General features: G+C 43.2%; 1 long non-coding RNA gene across 1 annotated transcript in view; it reads right to left on the bottom strand.

Annotated features, from left to right (window-relative positions):
* Positions 1 to 388: 388 nt before the first annotated feature.
* The window catches only part of LOC123386315, a 33889-nt gene continuing 18534 nt past the window's right edge, over positions 389 to 15743 (bottom strand). The window contains exons 3-5 of the long non-coding RNA XR_006600095.1: positions 11274 to 11456; positions 10998 to 11190; positions 389 to 1249 (exon numbers count right to left, since the gene is read on the bottom strand). This is a non-coding gene — a long non-coding RNA (uncharacterized LOC123386315). The remainder of the gene's footprint in view (positions 1250 to 10997; positions 11191 to 11273; positions 11457 to 15743) is intronic.

The raw sequence follows: 15743 nt of genomic DNA, 5'->3' as shown, positions 1-15743 counted from the left end.
GGAGAGTGTGATGCTAAGTGAAATAAGCCATACAGAGAAAGACAGATACCATATGGTTTCACTCTTATGTGGATCCTAAGAAACTTAACAGAAACCCATGGGGGAAGGGAAGGAAAAAAAAAAAGAGGTTAGAGTGGGAGAGAGCCAAAACATAAGAGACTGTTAAAAACTGAGAACAAACTGAGGGTTGATGGGGGGTGGGAGGGAGGGGAGGGTGGGTGACGGGTATTGAGGAGGGCACCTTTTGGGATGAGCACTGGGTGTTGTATGGAAACCAATTTGACAATAAATTTCATATATTAAAAAAATAATAATACACAAAAAAATAAAATATAAAAATTAAAAAAAAATAAAAAATAATAAAATAAATAAATAAATGTTGTAACCAAGATGTTTCAACTCTCCACAGACTAAACCCTACAAACTCGGACCCCTCTGAATGGAGAGGTGTTGAGGCCATAATCTCACATGTGTTCTGACAGGAGCTGTTCCCTCCACTGTCCCTGGCTCTGGCTCTATCCTACAGGTGAGGAGGAGTAGGTTAGGAATACTCCACTGAAACCATCTGTCTCCTGCACCTGACTCTCCCACAACATGAGGCCCAGAACTTCCTCACCCTTATCTGTAAATGAAGTCAGCTGTACCAGAACAGATCTGCACCTTGGTTTAGCGGATTGCTCCAGCTCCCCCCTGTCCTGGGCATAACTCTGCAGCTGCAAGGGGGGACAAAATAAGAGCCCAGTTTAGGGGTGAGTGGCAGCTGCACTTCTTTGAGGCTTGCTTGTCCTAGTGGCATGAGACCCCTGCTGTACAAGTCAGGTCTGGGGAGACCAGGCTCCCAGCATCCTGAGTGGACTGTGCCCAGGGCAGAGTTTCCATCCTGGGAGTGGGGCTGCAAACAATGAGTGAGTCCCACATCTCAGTGGCACCTGCTGGGGCTTGGCCTCAACAGCAAACAGCTTAGGGTCACTGACATCCTGTCCCTCTGGGAAAGAGTCCTCTGAACAGGAGCTGGTCACCAGGAACCCTGGTATTGGTTGCAACAGTCTGGAGGGGAGGTTGCAGCCAGGCTCAGTGGCACATGCCTATAGTCCCAGCTCCTTGCATTGGAGTTTCCATTTGCTGAGCTGGGGTGGGGAAGGAAAGGCACATACCTTAGCTCAAAATTCTAGCTTTTCCGTCTGTCAGTGTATTTTCTGGAATAAATGTTTCTTCATGGGCTGTATGCCAACAAGGCCATTTGCAGACACTGTAAATACATCATTTGAGATTTTATTCATATTCCACATAGTAAACATTAAATGTAGTATTACTTTCAGGTGTAAAATATAGTGATTCAACATTTCCATACAACACCCAGTGCTCATTATGACTGCGGCCCTGCAACCCCATCACCTACTTCCCCAAACCTCCTCCCACCTTCCCTCTGGTAACCATAAGTTTGTTTTGTATAGGTAAGAATCTGTTTTGTTGGGTCTATATGTTCCATGGCTTAAGCCTAAGACTCTTGATTTGGGTTCATGTCTTGATTTCATGGATCCTGAGATCAAGCCCCATTTTGGTTTCTGCACTGACAGCAAAGAGACTGCTTGGGATTCTCCTTCCTGCTTCCTCTGCTCCTCCCCCCATTCTATCTCAACATAAATTTAAAAACATTGAAAAAAGTTTATTTCTTGGTGTAGCTCTTCTCTATTATTTGTCCCGTTTCCCTTTTGAAGTTTCTTAAATTCTACTTATGAATGAAATCATATATTTGTCTTTTTCTCATTTGTTTCAGTTAGCATAATACTCTCTAGCTCCATCCATATCATTACAAATAGCAAATGTCATTCCTTTCAGGGCTGAGAAACATTCCAGTGTATGAGTATGAGTGTGTGTGTGTGTGTGTGTGTGTGTGTGTGTGTGTGTGTGTGTGTGTGTAGATATACCACATATACTTTATCCATTTATGAGTCAATGCTTACTTGGATTGTTTCCAGAGCTGGGCTGTTTTTGATAGGGCTGCTATAAACATAGAGTTGCAATTCCCTTTAAATTAGTATTTTTGTATCCTTTGGGTAAATACCTAGTAGTTCAATCGATCAATCATAAGGTAGTTATATTTTTAGCATTTTGAGGAACGCCCATGCTGTTTTCCAGACAAGCTGCACCAGTTTCCATTCCCACAAGCAGTGCAAAAGTGTTCCTCCTTCTCTGTATCCTCACCAACACCTGTTGTTTCTTGTGTAGTTGAGTTTAGTCATTCTGACGGGAGTGAGTTGATATTTCATTGCAGTTTTGATTTATATTTCCCTGATGATGAGTGATGTTGAGCATCTTTTCATGTGTTCATTGGTCATCTGTATGTTGCATTTTGGAAACTCTATTCATGCCTTCTGCTCATTTTTTAATAGGATTATTCAGTTTTGGAGTTGAATTGTATACTACATACAGAAAACCTGAAAAACTCCACCAAAAAAAATGCACTAGAACTGATACAATAAGCCAGTAAAGCTGCAGCATACAAAATCAACATACAGAAATTTGTGCATTTCGATACAACAATAATGAAGCAGGAGAAAGAGAAATCAAGGAATTTATCCCATTTACAATTACACCAAAAACCATAAGATACCTAGAAGTAACCCTCACTAAAGAGTTACAAGAGCTTTACTCTGAAAAACCTGGGACATTTATGGTACAAATTGAAGAAGACACAAAGAAATGGAAAAATATTCCATGAACATGGATTAAAACAAAAAACATTGTTAAAATGCTGATACTACCCAAAGCAATCTAGACATTCAATGCAAATAATTCAGTGCAAATATCCCTGTCAAATAATACAAGCATTCCTCACAGAGCTAAAATTCTAAAATAATTCTAAAGTTATCGTGGAACCACAAAAGACCTTGAACACCCAAAGCGATCCTAAAACAGAAAAGAAATGGAGGCATCACAATTCTGGATTTCAAGCTATATTACAATGCTGTAGTCATCAAGACAGTATGCTCCTGGCACAAAAAGAGACACATAGATTAATGAAACAGAGTAGAAAACCCATAAATGGTCAACTAATCTTCGACAAAACAGGAAACAGTATCAAATGGAAAAATGACAGTCCTGTCAACAAATGGTGTTGGGAAAACTGGACAGCAACAGGAAACTCTAATGGAACCAGACCACTTTCTTACAATGTACACAAAAACAAATTCAAAATGCATGAAAGACCTAAATGTGAGACAGGAAACCATCAAAATCCTAGAGGAAAACACAGGCACCAAACTCTTTGACCACGGTCAGAACAACTTCTTACTGGACATGTCCCAGATGCAAGGGAAACAAAAGCAAAAATGAACTATTGGGACCTCAAGATAAACAGCTTCTGTACAGCAAAGACACAATCAACAAAAGTAAAAGGCAACTGACAAAATAGGAGAAGATATTTGCAAATGGCATATCAGATAAAGTCTTAGTATCCAAAATCTATAAAGAACTTCTCAAACTCCACAGTGAAAAAAACAAATAATCTGGTGAAGAAATGGCCAGAAGACATGAACAGACATTTTTCAAAGAAGACTTCCAGATGGCAAAAAGACACGTGTAATGAGGCTCATTGTCACTCCTCGTCAGGGAACATAAATCAAAACCACAATGAGATAACACCTCACACCTGTCAGGATGGCTAAAATTAACATGGTCGGAATGCAAACTGGTGCAGCCATTCTGGAAAATAGTGTGGAGATTCCTGAAAAAAAATTAAAAATAGAACTATCCAGTGATCGAGCAATTGCTTTACTAGTTATTTATCCAAAGGATACCAAAAGGCTGATTCGGAGGGGCACATGGACCCCAATGTTTATAGCAGCCCTATCAACATTAAGCAAATTGTGGGAAAGCCCAAATATCCATCAGGAGATGAACACATAAAGAAGAGGTGGTAAATATATACAATAGAATATTACTCAGCCATCAAAAAGAATGAAATCTTGTCATTTACAACAATGTGGGTGGAATAACAATGTATTAACCTAAGTGAAATAAGTCAGTAAGAAAAAGCCAAATATCATATGATTTCATTCATATGTGGAATATAAGAAACACAACATAGGGAAAGGAAAAATAAAATAAGAAAAAACAGAGAGAGAAGAAACAGGAAGAGACTCTCAAATACAGAGAACAAACTGAGGGGAAGTGGGGAAGTTGGGCTAAAAGGGAGATAGGCATTAAGGAGGGCACTTGTTGAGATGAGAACTGGGTGTTATATGTACGTGATGAATCACTAAATTCTACACCTGAAATCAATACTACACTGTAGGTTAACACACTTGTATTTAAATTTAAAATATTACAAGAAAATTAAATACATACATATATGAACTCTTGGGAGTACCTCAAAATAGCAAGCTTCTGCACAGTGAAGGAAACAATAAACAAAACTAAAAGGCAACCTATGGAATGGAAGAAAATATTTGTAAATAGCATATCCCCAGGGTTAGGATCCAAAGTATGTACATTTTTTTAAAATTATTTTCACTTATCAGTACAGAGTGTGTGTCCATGCATACTTGTGTGAGAAGCAAAACTCGTGTATTGTGGTAAGATCTCACTGAAACTGAGATCCACCCTCGTCACTAAATTTAACCATACAATACACTATTGTTAACTACACGTGTAATGTTGTGGAGAAGACCTCTAGAAATTAGTCGTCTTGCATAACAGAAAATCACACCCCTTGATATCTAACCCTCATTGCGCCTCGCTGCCAGCCCTTGGCAACTGCTACTCCATTCTCTGTTTTATTGTTATCAAAACCCAAATTCAGCTGCCTGTTGCTGGAAAAGTCAACGTTCAAAGTTTTCATTTTGTTAGGAAAGGAATTTGAGCTTTATGCACAAGGCCAGCCACTGGTGAGAATGCAGACTCCTGTTCAAAAGCCAACTCTGAGGTTTCTCCCTGACGCAGGGTGTTTTAAAGGAGTAGAGCATATTTAATTAAACAAGGGAGTTCCATGGTTGATAACGTCTTTTGATCATGTGCAGACCCATGGTGCAAGCTGCCAAAGTTACCTCAACTCCCTGGCATCTCCAGCTGAGGAGGGAACCACACATGCATGGGAGGAGAATGCCAGAGGCCAGGGAAGAACCCCATTAAGGGATTAGAGTGGAAAACCCCTGGGGCTCACACATGGTCAGCAGTAATTTCTGTTCTCCCCAGCTGGCGTAAAAAAAATACTAAAATACAACCTTGTACTTCACCAATCATGACAGAATACTGGGAAATGTTTCCTCAGTAAACTCAGAGGAAGCTTCAAACCAAAAACCAAAAGGATCAAATGGCTTGAAAACCAATGTCTAACCAGAATGAGACATGAAAACTGACAAAGCTATTCTTTTAGTCACCTATAAAGGTAAAATTGACAATGTCCACCTCCACATCCCAAGGAAGTAGGAAGCATTGGTCTCCATAATGAGGAAAAGCAGTCGTCCATAGAAAGTGACCCAGCAGTACCACAGGACATGGAATTGGTAGAGAAGTTCAGGGTGTTAAAATTTCATATCCCATATTCACTAGCTAGATTAAAGGTGGAATGTGTTGAATAGAGCCACGTCTCTGGGTCCGAGTCCTTACTATGTCCATGTGAGCACGCTTGAACTGGCTCACCTGCTTCTCCCACATCCACCCCAGCTGAACTGTTGTGCAGGGTCACACAATGCCACACCCTGGGACTGTTACCTAACCCCACAAGTGGATCTCAGGTGCAGGGGGCTGGCCACCTGGTACAGCCCTCTGTTCTGTCAGATGGCCTAGACCTCACTTTGCTGAGGATCCTCTATTTATCCACTCTCACTGGCAGATATCCCTGAGCAGGGGCATGAGGATGGCAAAGGGCCAGGTCACATTGAGGGCGTCCTTCTTGCAGTTTGCACTCTGGGCAGTGCTGGCTCCTGTCCAGGGTTCTCAAGGTCGTCCCTCATGGCGCTACATCTCCTTGAGGTGGTAATTACAAAGAAGGAGCTGCACAATGGCAAGGGCATTCAGATGACTGGTTGGCTGTCCTGTAGCCTGTGTTTGGGACAAGAGACCCGTTATCCACATGTGGGGAAAAAAACACTTTAGGTCCAGACATCTGCTGATGATCACTCAGGACGATCAGGGAGACTTGCAGATGGACTACCCCTCCATGCCTCCAGACTGTTACTACCTCGGCTACCAGGAGGAGATTCCTCTTTCCATGGTCACCATGGACACGTGCTATCAGGGCCTTGAAGGTATCTTGAAGTTGGATGACCTTGCCTATGAAATAGACGCATCAGCGATTCCCAACATTTGAACACATTGTTTCTCAGATAGTGGCAGACACCAATGCAATGGGACCTACTTATAACCTGGGATATAAGGAGGGTAGGAACCCCCTGTTCTCTCAAGAAAATATCAGTACAGCCCCCAGGATCTCTAGTAAGTTGTAGTCATCCCATCACGGATTTTTGCTCTCAGACCCTAAACAATATACAGTGTGTTCAACCACGTGTCAACCACGTGTCAAAATGTGCCCAATTCTTAATAAGACTAGTTAGCTTAATTGACTCATTGTTTCATGGGATTCATGTAAGTTACTATATTGGTTTCATGATAATTTATAATAAGAGAGATCCAGTTAACATGGGCAAATATGTGTTGCATCAGAGTCCTTTTTTTTTTTTTTTTGATACTATGAGTCCAAGGGTTTTCGAATTCTTAAACCACATTCATCCTTAGTTGCGATTCGAAATGGATCCCATGAAGTTAATTTCAGCCCAGTTGTATGTAGTATATGCCATCCACAAAGCCCCGTCATGACGGGTTATTTAGGCAGATATTATTTACTCTTGTCTGTCATAGCAACACATCAGATTGCAAAATATATTGGTTTGTGGGTTGACACTGATGAATATGCTTGCCAGAAAAGGTCCAACTGCATTAGGACCCAAATTCCCTTGTATACCTGAAGCTTTCAGTAAGTGTTCCTTCATTCATACACAATACATAATCAGTGGCAGATTAGGCAAGTGCCTCTTCAAGATCTAAATGGTGCATTGAAATAAAAGCCTGACCCACAATCATTTCGGAAACTACTTAGCTGACCCAGGCAAGCATTGTGACTGCAGCTCCTTAGAGCAGTACTATAGCAATCTAGGCTGTATGAGTGATTGTATTTTAACCCCTGGGGACAAATGTAATACAGGCAGATGCTATACAAACTGCACCGATTTCGATGCTGGGACACTTGGCAGGCCAATCCAGAATATATGTGCTCTTCCAGAGTCCTGTCGTGGGGTGTCCTTGTCGGGCCCTGATGACTTCCATATGCAAGATGGAACCGCGTGCACTGAAGAGGGCTACTGCTATCATGAGAACTGCACTGACCGCACTATGCACTGTCAAGAAATCTTTGCAAAAATTCTGGAAAGGTGAAGATGTCTGCTAGACCATAAATCAAAAAAGCATCCGACACGGACACTGCAGAAGACCCCGGGGAATTCAACGTTCTCTTCTGTGATGATTAAGGATGATGTGCGCTATGAAATTCTAATTATCACCCCCACTCATTGCAAGTACGTAGTTTGTCTATGGGCTCAAGTGAGTTCCTTGGTCTGGCTAAATCCATAATGGAATGGCAAATCCAGGAACCATTTCAGGCATTACATTCTTTACCACAGTCGTGGCATTGGCATGTCCAGTCAGACAGCATCAGTCCATCCACCAAACATGTTGCCATTAACCAAAGAGGAAGCTAATTTGTCAAATCCATCTGGAGAGCCCCAGTGGGTAGGGAGGGGCTAGAGGGACTCCCTGGGGCCTGCTGATATTATACAAAACTTGGAGAGATTTACAAGTAGTGCCCTGGGAAATAATTTAGTCAGAGGTTTAGTGGATGTCTGGGAAGAACCCACTGTCTCTCAGTTTCTTAATTATCCCATAATGGGGTTGGTGCAAGACCAAAGGAGAGAAGAAAGGGGCCTCAGGAGGCCCACTCAACCCCGATTTACACCCCATCTGATCATTATCTGTCCACCTGTCTTTTCCCATTGTGAGGAACTTACATGATAAACAATAGTCCAAGTCAGGGAAAAAGGCAGGCTTCTAAAGTGAAGGAAAGGACAGGGCCTCTGATCTTGGCTGTGTATTTGACAGCCTTGTGAGCTCTGTCAGTCACTGGAGAGACAGTGGCAGTCTCCCCACGGTTTGGGCTGCAGAGTGACTGTTAGCAATTTTAGCAGAAAGTTCAGTTGCGTATAATAGGGCAGCAATTATAGGCCTGCTGGAAAAATGTTCTCTGTCCTCTTGTACTCATGAGGTTAGGACCTGCGGGTATTACCAGAGGGTGCCAACAGCCCTGAAGACTCCAGGGCATGTCTGGAATGCCTGTGAATAGTGGCAGTCTTTCCCTTTGCAGATGTGCAAGCTTGGGAAAACATGGGAGCGCAGTGGCTTAGACTGCTTTTACAGCAGGCAGAGAGGACGCCTGGAGTACTTCTAGTAGGGACACGGCCTGAGTGCTTCCTATGTTTCCCCATATACAGAAGCTGTCACAAAATAGAAGGCAGGGTGGGGCACCTGGGTGGCTCAGTTGGTTAAGCTATGGACCTCAGCTCAGGTCATGATCTTGCAGTTTGTGAGTTCAAATGTCTCATTTGATGCCAGCAACACACTGTTGTGGTTAATGTACCTCTGCAATATCTTTAGAAAGAGAGAAGTGTGATGTCTCCAGGTTCTCTTGACGTCATGATTGTTTTGTTGCTTCCATGTGTTGTGTGCTTTCATATGAATTGTATATTTTTCAGATTCCTTAAAACACTCATTTGCATTTTTATTGACATAACAAGATAAACATAAAAATAACATAAAAAGATAAAGCAGACAGAAAATAGAGACTATCACAAATACAGAAAACAATCAATTACATAAAAATTTGTATTTGGAAAAGTAACTAAATTTGAAACAAATAGGTAGCCTGGGGAAATAGGGAAGACTCAAACAAATGCAATCAGAATTGAAAGAGGAGACATAACTGAACTAAAAACATGAAAAGGATCATTAAAGAAAAACTTAGGTATTTATAGGACAACAATTAGATCACCAAGAAGTAATTACACATTTTATGCCATAATGTAGTCCACCAAGACTGTTTCATGGAAAAATACAAAATGAACAAAAGAAAAATTAACAAGATTTCTCTATTTAAAACCTCACCCTCCAAAAAGTCTGCATAAGAGTCCATGGCTTTATTAAAACTTCTACTAAGTATTTAAAGAGGAATTAATGCCAATATTTCTCAAACTATTACAAAACTCTGATAAAAAAAAAAACAGCACTCCCAAATTAAATTTGTGAGGACAGCATTGTTTTCACACCAAACCAAAGAAAGACACCACAAGAAGGGAAACTAAAGGTCACTATCTCAAATGAACATACATGCAAAATTCCTTCACAAAATCTGAGCATACTGAATTCAACAGAACATTGAGAGGATCATACAACATAATCCAGGGTGATTCACTCCAGGGATGATGCAAGGATCCTTCAACATACACAGATGCATAAATGTGATGTCCTCCATTACCAGAGGGAATGATTGAATCAAAGCCATCATTAATTGATTCAAAAAAACATTAGACAAAATTCAACACATGTTCATCATTTAAAAAGAACCCAATTAAAAAGGAACTGAAGGAAATTACCTCCACATGATCATGGCCACTATGAAAAGCCCACACCTGACAGCATATTGAACGGTAAAATGCTGAAGGCTTTCCTGTCACATCAGGAGCCAGGCAATGATGGTCACCCCTAACATAAGCATTCCCCATGATAACGTGAAGAATACATATGCCACCTCAAACTATGTCAATTTGTCACACTGCTTATTTGGGTGAAAGTCACTTGAGAAATAGTCCAAGTACACTTAGCCTCTCCATCGTCCCTTGACAGCAGGATATAAATCTCCCTCCCGTGTACCAAGAGGGAAGAACCATCGTTAGCACCAGAATAAGGAACACAGGGACAAGAAGGCTATGCAAACAAACCTACTTATTTGGTGACTAACATAACACCCCAAACTTACCTCTTGCCAAAGCCAATGTTTTGTTGTCTGAAAGACACAAGTGCCACCTGCTTTGTCCTTTCTCTGGGTGTCATATCATTAGGAAGGCCATGCACTTACAAAATGAAATTTATTCTCTCCTGTAGATATGTCTTATGTCAACTGAATCCTTACACTGGCTAAATCACAGAAGAAAAGAAGGGAAAAGCTTTCTTCTCTTACAACTGGAAGACGTAACCAGAAAAAAATAGGGAATAAAAAAAATAAAAGACATTTAAATCAGTAAGGAGGAAGGAAAATTACTTGTTTGCAGGTGACATTGATCTCAAACATAACAAAACCCTAGAGATCCCACAAAAAATATTAGAACCAGTTTTTTTTAATGAGGAAAAGAGCAGGACGCAAAATGATCTATGTTGATGAAAGACCTGTAAAAATGCACACAGGACTGCAAATACACCTGTACTCACTGAATACAATAATTCATATTGTCACAGCACCATCTACACAAACTAAACTACAAGTGCGTCCCTAACCCTGTTGTTCACATTTAAAGAATCAAATCTAAGCCTGGAGCTTCAGAGCACATGCAAATGGGGTCCTCTCTATGGTGATAAAACCAGCCCATCCCGACTCTGCAGCTGGGAGAGGAGCCCCAGCCCCGGGAGTCCCAGGTGTTCCCATTCTCTGATCAGGACAGAACAGACACCTCACCATGGAGTTTGTGCTGGGCTGGGTGTTCCTGGTTGCTCTTTTAAAAGGTAATTCATGGTAAACGAGAGACACTGAGTATGTGAGTGTATATGAGTGAGACCACTAGATGTGTGACAGTTTCCTGACCAAGATGTCTTGCGTCTGCAGGTGTCCAGTGTGACGTACAGCTGGTGGAGTCTGGAGGAGACCTGGTGCAGCCCGGGGGGTCCCTGAGACTCACCTGTGTGGCCTCTGGATTCACCTTCAGTAGATATGGAATGAGCTAGGTTCGCCAGGCTCCAGGAAAGAGGCTGCAGTGGCTCGCATATATTTATGATGATGGAAGTAGCACATACTACGCAGACTCCGTGAAGGGCCGATTCACCATCTCCAGAGACAACTCCAAGAACACGGTGTATCTGCAGATGAACAACCTGTGGGCCGAGGACAAGGCCACATATTACTGTGCAAGAGACAGGGTGAGGGGACCTCGCTGGGAGCCCAGACACAAACCTACCTGCAGGAGGGGATCAGAACCACCAGGGGGCGCACACTATGCACAATTCTGCTTTGTGTTGCCAGGAGCAGGTGAAGATGGAGGTTACAGGCAGGTTTCATCTCAGGCTCTGGGGCTTCCTGTCCACACAGCAGTTTCTCCAGGGAGCCTCTCTGGACACAGAATTTTGTGTTTACCTATTAACTGTGTGAATTAGATCATTGTTTTCATAGGAAAACTACCCTACCATGCACAAAGACACACTTTTTTGCATTGCTTTCTCCTGTCCCTCAACATGAGTGAATTACAGATTTCCTGAGGCACAATAGCTGAACATTTACATGAGTCCCAGATGCACTCCCTGAGCAGCCAGGACCACAAGCTCCCACAGCTCCCCATTATCTTCACCCAGCCCTTGTCCCAATCAAACAACGTGACACTTCCTTCATGGCACGTTGCTACTCAGGACTTTAAATGAGCTACAGCTTTATTCAATTCCTCTAAACAAGAGATAAATCATCTCCTTGTGTTAATCAGGATTCCCTCGAGCAACAGAACCCAAAGCACATTGGTTTCCATGACAAAATATGTTGAGAAGTCCCATGATCTACTGTCACAAGTTGGGGAGCCAGGAAAACCAGTGGTATAATTCTCGCCTGATTCTGAACTAGTGTCTAGTCTCAGAACCTGCAGAGCCGATGATGTAACTCTAAGAACAAGGGCAGGAGGAGACCAATGTTCCAGTTCAAACAAGCACATGGGAAGTAAAAATGAGGGAATTCTTCCTCCCTCTGCATCGGATTCCACTCAGAACTGTGATGGAATGGGTGATGCCCAGGCAGAAAGAAACCATGGATGGAAATGCCAATCTCTTCTGGAAACTCATCACAGACATACACAGAAACAGTCGTGAATCTGGACACCCATGACGCAGTCACGATAACACATAAAGGTAATCATGACAAGTCAACCTGCTGTAATTGTCGAGTTCAAAACCTTAAGATTTAGAAGTCCATGCCATCACTGGGGTGGAGCCTGGTGGGCATAGCAGTGCTCCTGTGGAGAAGGAGCCCCGAGGCCCATAGGGACTGCTGTGGTTTGAGGATCCCCTGGGTCATATCGGGTGAGATAGTTACCTTCTTGGAGTGCATTTGGGAGACAGGGCATTGCCTCTCATGGGGCAGGAGAGCTGACAGGCACCATTGCACTGCCCTGGTCATTAGCATAGGAGCCTCTGCTGAGAGCAGCGAACTGAACGCTCCCTTCTTGTTCTTCCTCACCATGAACTCCAAGCTCCTAGTGTTCATGCAACTGCCCTTCTGGGATAACCAGCTCCAACCACATCACAGCAAGACACTGTCCCTGAGGATCAGTGGGGTCCCTGTCACATTGAGTTCAACTATTTGGTGTATTCAAACCCAGCTAGATCTGCTGAGATAAAACATAAGAGTCCTGAGCTGCCAGGTGTGCCAATGGATTGGACAAAGGCAGGGTGAAGGCTGGGTTCTGAAGGAAGCCTGGGACCCATGAGTACAGATTGTTCTCTCTTTGTGAGGGCTTACTGAACAGGGGTGGCTGGAAACTCAAACTGCAGCGACTAGAGAAGGAGCTTAACCAATATTTCCTCCACCAATTATCATGGACACAATTCAGTGAGCAGCACAACACCCCCCAGTAGATACTGAGCCACTGACACCAAGACATACCCACCTTTCCTTCCTCAGGTGCTTCCTTACTAGGGAACGAGTGCCTAGAACCCAGACCAGCATTGCACCCTTCCTTCCAAAAACCACCATATACCCCCACAGGCACCAAGTCTACTGACCATATAGTGAGGCATAGCTTCACCTCTAGGGGAAATAGGAATTAGCCTCTTTTAATAAGGAGACCAAACTCACCTAGTTAAAACTCACAACAATATGGACAAAGTTGAAAAACTCTTCCCTAGAGGGAAGGAGAACTCTGCAAATGACTGACCTGAGGGAGAGAGCAGCCAATACATGACAGCACAGTGCACACAGCACACGCAAGAAATGCTTCCAGAATGTCAGGTCGTCAACAGTATGTAATCATTTCTCAAAAAAGACACTACTCTAGAAGCAGAAAACATAACAGGATTTTCCTAAAACACTTAAGAAAGCGGAGACATGGACATACAGAGTGATGGAGGCATTCATTCCAAAAGAAAAAACCATAAAAGGACATTGCCAGGGACATAATTAAAACACATATAAATAATAAGCCTCAAACAGAATTTAATACCTAGCATAAGGAAACAGAACTTTTAAAAACTATCATAAGAATACTAGCTGCGTTTGAGAAAGTCTAGAAAGCATGAGGATACCCTGACTACAGATGGAAAAGACCTAAAACCAGGTCAGGCTGAAACCTTTAAAATGCTGTAACCGAGATGTGAACCTGATTGGATATAATGAACTCAAGGCAGAAAGAAGGAGATGAATGCGTGACATGGAAGATAAAATTTTGTGAGAAATGAAGCAGGAAAGAAGAGGAAAATTAAAATATTGTATCACAAACGTATACTTAGGGAATCAGCAACTTCATAAAGTGTAATAAAATTATTTTCAAAGGAGTCCCAGAAGAAGAAGAGAGGGAGAAAACAGGGGAGAAGTTTTGTCTGAGTGCATTAGAGTGGAAAATCTCCACTAAATGGTGAAGGACACAGACGTCCACATCTATGAGTCACAGAGAACTCCCATTAAAATTAAAAAAAAAAAAAACAGCAGGCCGACTCTGAGACATAACATAGTAAAATTCACAAAATACACACATTAAAAAACCCTATAAGCATGAAGACAGAAGAGTTTGCTAACGAATATGGGAAGATAAAAAAAGATTATGTCAGAAGTGTCCACAGAAACCTGCAGGAAAGAAGGGAGTGGCATAATATCCTCAAATGTTCAATTGAAAATTAGGCAGTCAATGGGGGAGGAGACAAGATGGCAGAACAACGTGGAAGATTTTTGTGTGTCTCACATCCATGAAATACATCCAAACCAACACTAAACCATCCTACACACCTAGAAAACTGATTGAGGATTAACACAACAATCTGCACAACCTGAACCACAGAATTCAACAAGTATGTGGCGTGGAGAGGGGACCTTGGGGAGCAAGAGGCTGGAGGAAGGGAGGTGCTTTTGCAGGCGGAGAGAGGACGGAGACTGGGGAGTGGGGGAGAAAACAGGAAAAGCACCCCTCCCCAAAAGCAGCTGGAGAGAACGTGGAAAATTGGAAACAGCCACAGGGACTAAACTAAAAAGGGAGAAAGGAGAATGGAGAGTAGGTAAATTCCACTAAGACTGTAAACAAGGGGAGTGCAAAGGCTGCAACTCCACAGCTCGATACCTGGAGGTGCTCTGGTGGGAAGGGAGAATCCCAGGAACAGAGTGGGGTCCGGGATGTTCTCAGGCCACACGGGGAGAGGCAGTTGCACTGCTGGAAGGACATTTGGAGGAGACTGCCAAAGCCATCTGGTCCCAGCAGACCCCGGAAAACGGCCACATTCGCTGGTGCTGCAACAAGGTCGTTTAGGGTGAAGCCTGGTGCCAGACGTGTGTTGTGATTTTCGATAATCCATGAAACGCTGCTGCTACACTCTCTCACGAACTTTTTCTGGGGCGGGCTGGCACCTGGCCACAGTCTTCGGGCACCGACAACAACAGGGTCCAGCAAGCGTTCCTAGGTGCAGCCGATATTCGGCTCATTCGGACATTGCTTGGTGAGACCCTCCCACAGACGGGCAGAAGGGGTCAAAGCCGCGGTCCTTTGGACGTAAGGGACCGGGAAAACAGTCGTGTCTGTGACAAAACTTGGGAGAGAGGTGCGGCCTGGGGCCTGGTCACAGAGAGTGAAGGAGCAGGGAGTGGACAAGGGCTGAAGACAGAGGATGGGTGTGCAATTGCTGATCCAGGAGAACAGACTGGGTACCTGGGTGGCGCCATTCTCACCTCTCCCGCGCATCTGCATTGGCACCTACAAGCACGCCAACAATCCACCCCAGGAGCCTAAAAGCGCCATCTAGTGGAGAGCAGAGCCATTACACTGAGCCCCTCCCAACTGGGTCAACAGAGCTCTTCAGGAACACAAGTCTCACTGCCGCTTACTTTATGTACTATAAAGAGCTACATAGACTGAAATCTAGGGGATAAGGAAGTAATTTCAGTCCTATTTCAATCTGGTAGCCAGTTCATCTAGTCAATTTTCTTTCTTTTTTTTTTCTTTTTCTCTCTTACACTTCTTTTCTTTTTCTTGAATGCTGAAACAAAAAAATTATTTTTATTATCAATTATTATTAAAAATATTTTTCTTGGGGCGCCTGGGTGGCGCAGTCGGTTAAGCGTCCGACTTCAGCCAGGTCACGAACTCGCGGTCCGTGAGTTCGAGCCCCGCGTCAGGCTCTGGGCTGATGGCTCAGAGCCTGGAGCCTGTTTCTGATTCTGTGTCTCCCTCTCTCTCTGCCCCTCGCCC

This window comes from Felis catus, chromosome B3, assembly GCF_018350175.1.
Source record: "Felis catus isolate Fca126 chromosome B3, F.catus_Fca126_mat1.0, whole genome shotgun sequence".
In the NCBI taxonomy this organism is placed as follows: domain Eukaryota; kingdom Metazoa; phylum Chordata; class Mammalia; order Carnivora; family Felidae; genus Felis; species Felis catus.
The sequence above is the reverse complement of the archived record's forward strand: the minus strand, read 5'-3'. Positions and strand labels throughout refer to the sequence as shown.